The following is a 7335-nucleotide window of genomic DNA, read 5'->3' as shown; positions in this document are numbered from 1 at the left end:
TATTTATACCCAATGGCTTTTACACCATTTGGTGGTTCTACAAGCTCCCAAACTTTATTAGAATATATATATTCTAATTCTGTATTCATTGCTATTTACAAAGATGCTGCATCTTTATCTTAGAGCGCTCTGTCATAGGTCCGGGGATTAGGTTCATGTTTACCAGGGATCAAGTCCAAAGACTCTCCCAAAACATGAATATTTTAGGTTGCCTAACAACCCTCCCACTACAACGAGACACTTTCTTTAATTGTGTATCATCTGTGATACGTGTTGCAGTTTCTTGTGATATTTCATCTTGTACAGTTGGTACTAGATTAGACGTGTCCTTTATTATTTCCTTAAGAACAACTTTACTTATGGGCTTATGGTTTATTACATAGTCCTCTTCTAAAAATCGTGCATTGGTGCTAACAATGACCTTCTGATTTTTAGGACTATAAACCTCCTTTCGTTTCTCTAGGATAACCTACAAACAAGTGAACTTCTGTCCAACTTATCAATGTCTCTCATGTGCTAGACCACCCAAATTCGAAAATGTTTTAGACTAGACTTTCGCTCATTCTACAATTCTATGGGAGTAGAGAGTTCTGACTTAGAAGGTACTATGTTCACTTCCATTTCTAGTGTATATCCTCAAAACGAATTTTGGTAATTCTGAATAACTTATCATTGATCTAACTATTTCCATAAGAGTCTTATACTTTCTTACTACACCATTCTGTTGGGTGTACCAGGTGTAGTTAGTTGGGATTGAATCCCGTTTTCTGATAAGTGACTCCTAAACTCTCTCAAGAGGTTCTTGCCACTACGATCTCAGCGTACTGTCTTGATACTTTTACCTTGACGTTACTCCACATCAGCCTAATACTCTTTGAACTGATCAAAGCACTTAGACTTGTGGCGCGTCAAGTAAATGTATCACTATCTCGAATAGTCGTCTACGAAATATTCGAAACAACCTCTTGCCTGGATAGTCAAAGATCTACACAAATCAGAATGAACCAATTCCAACATATCTTTGACTCCAAACCCCTTAGACTTAAAAGCTTCTTGGTTATTTTTCCTTCCAAGTAAGACTCGCAGGTTGGAAAGATTTCCACTACCAATGAACCCAAGAGTTCATTGGTTATTATCCTTTGAATCCTACTCAAGTTAATATAACCTAGCCTTAGATGCCAAAGATATGATTGGTTCATTTTCGAAGGTTGCCTTCTCTTATTAGAGTTAGAAGATAAGTTATTAATTTCCATTTGTTGCATCGTGGGAGTTATTGGATTTTTTAAATTGCCAACCAACGTACCAGAATAGATAACTTCCCTATTTTTCTTGATAACAAGTTTGTTATCAAAATAGACAGAATATCTATTCTTTTATAGTTTAGAAACCAAAATCAAGTTCTTTCTAAACTTGGTATATAAAGACAATTTTCTCAAAATCCACTTTTTATTCCTATCAGAGGATAACCATCTCCCACTGCAACAACTGCTACTTTTGCAGTAGTGCCCATGTAGATGGTGATTTCCCCTTCATATAGTTGTCGGATTTCCTGGAACCCCTACAATAAATTGCAGACATGATCAGTGGTTCCCGTATCTACACACTAGGTACCAGTAGATAACTCCACTAAACATGTAATAACTAATGAATAAAATGCACCTTTATTGTTCTTAGTTCTAAGAGAACAGTCTACCTTAATGTCCAAGTCCTATTTCCAATTATTATAATTGGGACCACTGAGTCTATCTTATAGTATAACAGTTAGGGGATTGACCAACATTTGAAATCCTAAGAATCACAAAAATATTTGGTCAAGACTAACACCTTAAAATCCCCATGAATTTTGTATGCCACGATAGTGTGGACGTATACAAAATCAAAAAGGAGATTTTATCCATTAATTTTATTATCTCGTCAACTTAACTTTATGACAAATAAAATTAATAGTTGGTTTATCTCTGATCAAATATTTGGTCAAAACTTTGAATTTAAAATAATATTGATTCCTCAAAACAATATCATTTAAATTCACCAACAACTCAAACACCGTGAATTTTGTATGCCACGATAGTGTGGACGTATACAAAATTGAACATTTGTAAGAGGAGGGTTATACCCATTAATAACCTTGTCAAACTATCTTTATGACAAATAAAATTACCTCAAACACCGTGAATATTGTATGCCACGATAGTGTGGACGTATACAAATTTTAACATTTGTAAGAGGAGTTTTACCCATTAATTTTATTATCTTGTCAACCTGACAAATAAAATTTCCTTAAACACCGTGAATTTTTTATGCCATGATAGTGTGAACGTATACAAAATCTCAACATTTGTAAGAGGAGGGTTATAATTTTATTATCTTGTCAACCTATCTTTATGACAAATTAATAGTTAGTTTTCCTTCGGTCACACAAATAATAGCAGTGTCTCCGATAGGGAGGATACTATTAAATGAGCCTAAGTGTATACCATTACTTGATACTTAGTCCATTAAATAAGATTATGCCCCTTCCGATGGAGAAGATCACACGCTCTTAATTAATTTCCTATAACCATCCAAAATGGAAGTTTGATCTAGTGATCTGCAAACAAACTCATCCGATATGGAGGAAGGCACTCAGAGCCAATGCGCAAGCTTGTTGCATCACTTACAAACCAGTAATGGAGACCATGGGATTCATATACTAATCTCTCTCCCACTTAGTTATTTATGGTGAGGAATTTTAACCTATGCTAGCATATAACACATGCACACACACACACAGTAAATAAAAGCAATAAATTTGGAAATTAATTTTCCAACTATTATGACATTATCATCACTGTCCTCCGTGTGTTCCAACCCTAGCTGCTGCCATCTTTAGCCACCACCATCAGGTCGAGTTGTTGCATCTATCTTGCTTCTTATTCCGCTGCGCCTCTGGTCCTCCAATAGCACCACGCCTCGCAAAGATACGATCCGCGACAAAAATAGAATTTTACATATATCGATCCTATATTCCATAAAGGAATGTACATGTATTCTAGATCGAACAAAAAAGTAAAATTCTAAAACTAATACAGCTCCTACTGTATTTAATACATACAATCATGCACACACAAAATAATGCCCTTGACATGTCCAAGGGTCCAATCACACACAATATCTATATGTCATAATAGTTGGAGCCTGCAACCACAAAGTTAGCACATCCTACTATTATCCTACCTAAATTATGTATGACATGTGCATAATCTATTTAAAAACCAAACACACAGAGGCAAACCCTAGCTCTGATACCAATTGTTGGTTAGTTCTAAGAAAATCGAACCGGTTCCACTGTACAAAAATTTTGTACAAGTGTCGAACCTTTCCTTAAATAACCTATTGTGTTCTTTAGAAGTTAAATTAAGAATCACATACGGAACTTAATATCATTGATTCCAAATTTAACTTATCTATTCTTGATGGTTTAGATATGAATCGCAAGCGGAACTTAACACTGTTGATCCAAATCCACCTATGTTATTAATTCCATTAAATATTAATTTCCAAAATTGGCTTCCAGGACTGCATGGCGAGGCACATGACCTTATTGGGTATGGGAGCATCCACCACCACCTAGACAAAGCCTTTTAAGGAAAAGCTAATATTTAATTTCCTTAAATAACTCTAGGTTAACCAAAAAGAACAATCGAATCACAAATTTGAAAAATAAAACAAAAGAAACATGAATTCGAAACAAATCCAAAAACTCTAGAATCATATGCCTCTTGTGTTTGGTATTTCCAAAAATAACTATACAAAGAAAACTAGTATGATGTGGAAAACAATTATTAGTTATACCTATCTTTGTAAGCAAAATAACCTCTTGATCTTCTACGTATTCCTCTTCTTATCCCGGACGTTGTATGAGCAACGATCTACCGAGATGAGAATCCACCTAAGCCACCTTCTTCTCAAAGCAAGATTCGGCCACCACAATTCTCCAAGAGAAGTAGAAGTCCGGCCACCACCACCAAGCTCCAAGGGATGCTAGAAACAAAGCCTCCTTGCTCTCCTTCTTCTCCTAGCTAGAACCGGCCATCAACAAGAGCTCCAAAAGAAGATGAAACCGGCCACTAAAGAAGAAGAGAAGAGGAGAGGGAGAACCTCTAGGGCTGACCACACCAAGGAGAAAAAGAGAGAAATAAAAAGAATAGAGTTAGCACCCATGAAGGCACCTCTACCCCCTCTTTTATAATCCTTGGTCTTGGCAAATAAGGAAAATTTAAATAAAAACTTCCTTATTACTTTGCCATGAAAAGGAAAATTTAATTAATTAAAATTAAAATCCTTTTCACAAATGTAATGGCCGACCACCGCTAATTCTCCATCAAGGAAAGTTTTTATTCACAAGAATTAAAACTTCCTAATTTGTTTTCGAAAATTTATAAAAAATTTCTCCAATAATTTTTCCCTTTATGGTGGATTATAAAAAGGAAATTTTATAAATTAAAATCTTTCTTTTAAACATGTGGATAATTTCCAAAAAGGAAAGTTATCTCTAAAAATTAAAATCTCCTTTCAATCTACAAATAAGGAAAAATATTAAATCTTTTCTTAATCTTTTGTAGAAACTTATAAAAGGGAATATTTAATTTTTAAACTCTCTTTTAAATCATGAACATGGTTAAAAAAGGAAAGTTTTCTTAAAATTAAAATCCACCTTTCAATCTATAAATAAGGAAAGATTTCAAATATTTTCTTAATCTTTTGTAGAAAGCTATAAAGAAAAGATTTAAATTTTAAACTCTCTCTTAAAATCATGATATTCACATAAGAAATAATTTTAATAAAAATCCCTTTTTATTTTCTATGTGACCGGCCACACCTAGCTTGGACTACAAGCTAGGGCCGACCACTAATCTTGGCTCTATCCTTGGGTCTTGGCCGGCCCTAGCTTGGGTTCCAAGCTAGCTTGGCCGGCCCCCTTGGGTTGGGTAAGAAGTGGGTATGTGGTGGGTATAAATCTCTATATACAAGAGGCTACGATAGGGACCGAGAGGAGGAATTGGTTTTGGTCTTCCGATGAAATTAAGCTTCTTGTGTTCGCCCCGAACACACAACTTAACTTCATCAATAATAATTCTTTCCACTAAAGAATTATTATTAAACTACCGCACCAATCCCAAATTATATTTTGGGCTCCTTATTATTATGAGTGTGTTAGTCTCTCTATGTTTAAGATGTCGAATGCCCACTAATTAAATGAGTTACTGACAACTCACTTAATTAATATCTTAGTCCAAGAGTAGTACCACTCAACCTCATCGTCATGTCGAACTAAGTCCACCTGCAAGGTTTAACATGACAATCCTTATGAGCTCCTCTTGGGGACATTATCAACCTAGATTACTAGGACACAGTTTCCTTCTATAATCAACAACACACACTATAAGTAATATCATTTCCCAACTTATCGGGTTTATTGATTTATCGAGCTAAAACTCACCCATTGATAAGTCAAAGAAATAAATACTAAATATATGTGTTTGTTATTATATTAGGATTAAGAGCACACACTTCCATAATAACTAAGGTCTAGTTCTTTTATCAAGTCTGTATAAAAAGAACTTACCTAAAATGGTTCTACTCAATACACTTAGAGTGTACTAGTGTAATTTATTAGTCAAGATAAATTAATACCTAATTACACTAAGACTATTCTAATGGTTTGTTCCTTTCCATCTTAGTCGTGAGCAACTGTTTATAATTTATAAAGAACTGATAACATGATCTTCTATGTGTGACACCACACACCATGTTATCTACAATATAAATTAATTGAACAACAACACTTAACAAATAAATATAGGTATTTGACCATTGCGATTCTTTATTTCTAAATAAATGTTTATACAAAAGCTAGGCTTTTAGTATACACTCTAACATGCAAGTCATTCGAGGTCCTCGACCGAGGTATCTTTGGAGATGGTTGGGGACTTATCAGCCGTCGCTTCCTCGATGGCCACTAGGGCACTGCTACCCACCGGGTCATGGGACACTCCCCCAAACGGGCCAGTTGGCTAAACCTCTTAGTCAGCCAAAATGGTCTACCCTTGCTTGCGGATTATATCTTTCTTCAGCCTCAAGGAGGTAAGGGTGTGATATTTAAACATGATGTCCTCTGCAAAGAAAGGGAAAACCTTAGTTAGTGAGGAGACAGAAGTTCAGTTGTCTCGGCTTACCAAAGGGAGTTGGTAGGGCTGTGTGAACGAGACTCACTCCAAATTCATAGAGAAGTCTTTCACGTAGCAAGGTGGATAGGATGAACTACATGTCTATCTACTTCTCCGAAGCAACAGCACAAGCGGGCCAGTGATGATGGTCCCCTAACTTAGAAGAACAAGGAAGATCTGATTGCCACTTGGTCAGCCAAATTAGGGGCTCAGGTGCTTGAATAAAAAAAAATATAGGATTTTCATTTTTGGAGGAAGGCATGTTCTTAAAGAACATGGACTTGGGCCTGGACTAAACCATGAAAACCTCGTGTTTTGATTTCTTCAGGTAGTAAAAATGATAAAATAGATGGGAAGATAAGGAGATATCGTATAGGTGGAAGATGATTACCATTCCATGCATAGCACGAAATACATTAGGTGTAAACTAAGAAAGGGGAACATGAAAATACCGACTTAGGTCAAAAAAATAGGGAATGGGAAACTCAAGACCAGCATGAAGCTGGTCCTTAAAGAAAGTGATGAAACTAGGGGGGACAATGAGGGTGGTCTTGAGGGCCAAAAATGTGAAGGTTGTAGGTTTCAGGGATCTCTAGGTTCAGCTTGGCTGATGCATGGTCACTATTATCAAAATTAGAATGGAAGGTGATATACCAGGGGGTGAGAGTTTCTTGTGCCATCTTCAAGAAGCAAAGAAAAGAGGAAGGTTGAGAATGAGCACTTACGAAGGAGGGCACAGACAAGGAAGGGCAAATAGTCGGAAGAGCTGAAGGTGGAGGAAGGCGAAGTAGTGATGGGTTGTTCTCCATATTGCTTAGGGTTTTAAACTAGAAGCATGAGAATGCCCAAGAATGTTAACCATTCAATCAAAATAGCCCTACTAAAGGTAACTGTTAGATCAAAAAGAATGAATCAAATGTTGTGTGAAAAGGCATGTGTCGGCCATCATATCAGAATGAAGTTGGTAGGACATGTGGTGCTCACCCATGAAGCTATATTTATAATGGAAGAGATGGAAAAATAATTACTTAGATACACTATCACCATGTCCTTAATTCACATTTAAAACAACGAATAGGCATTGCTTCGAAAAAGGTGTCAGGAGAAATGTCTTGGGGAAGAAGCC

This window comes from Zingiber officinale, chromosome 4B, assembly GCF_018446385.1.
Source record: "Zingiber officinale cultivar Zhangliang chromosome 4B, Zo_v1.1, whole genome shotgun sequence".
In the NCBI taxonomy this organism is placed as follows: domain Eukaryota; kingdom Viridiplantae; phylum Streptophyta; class Magnoliopsida; order Zingiberales; family Zingiberaceae; genus Zingiber; species Zingiber officinale.
Note: the sequence above shows the minus strand (reverse complement) of the source record.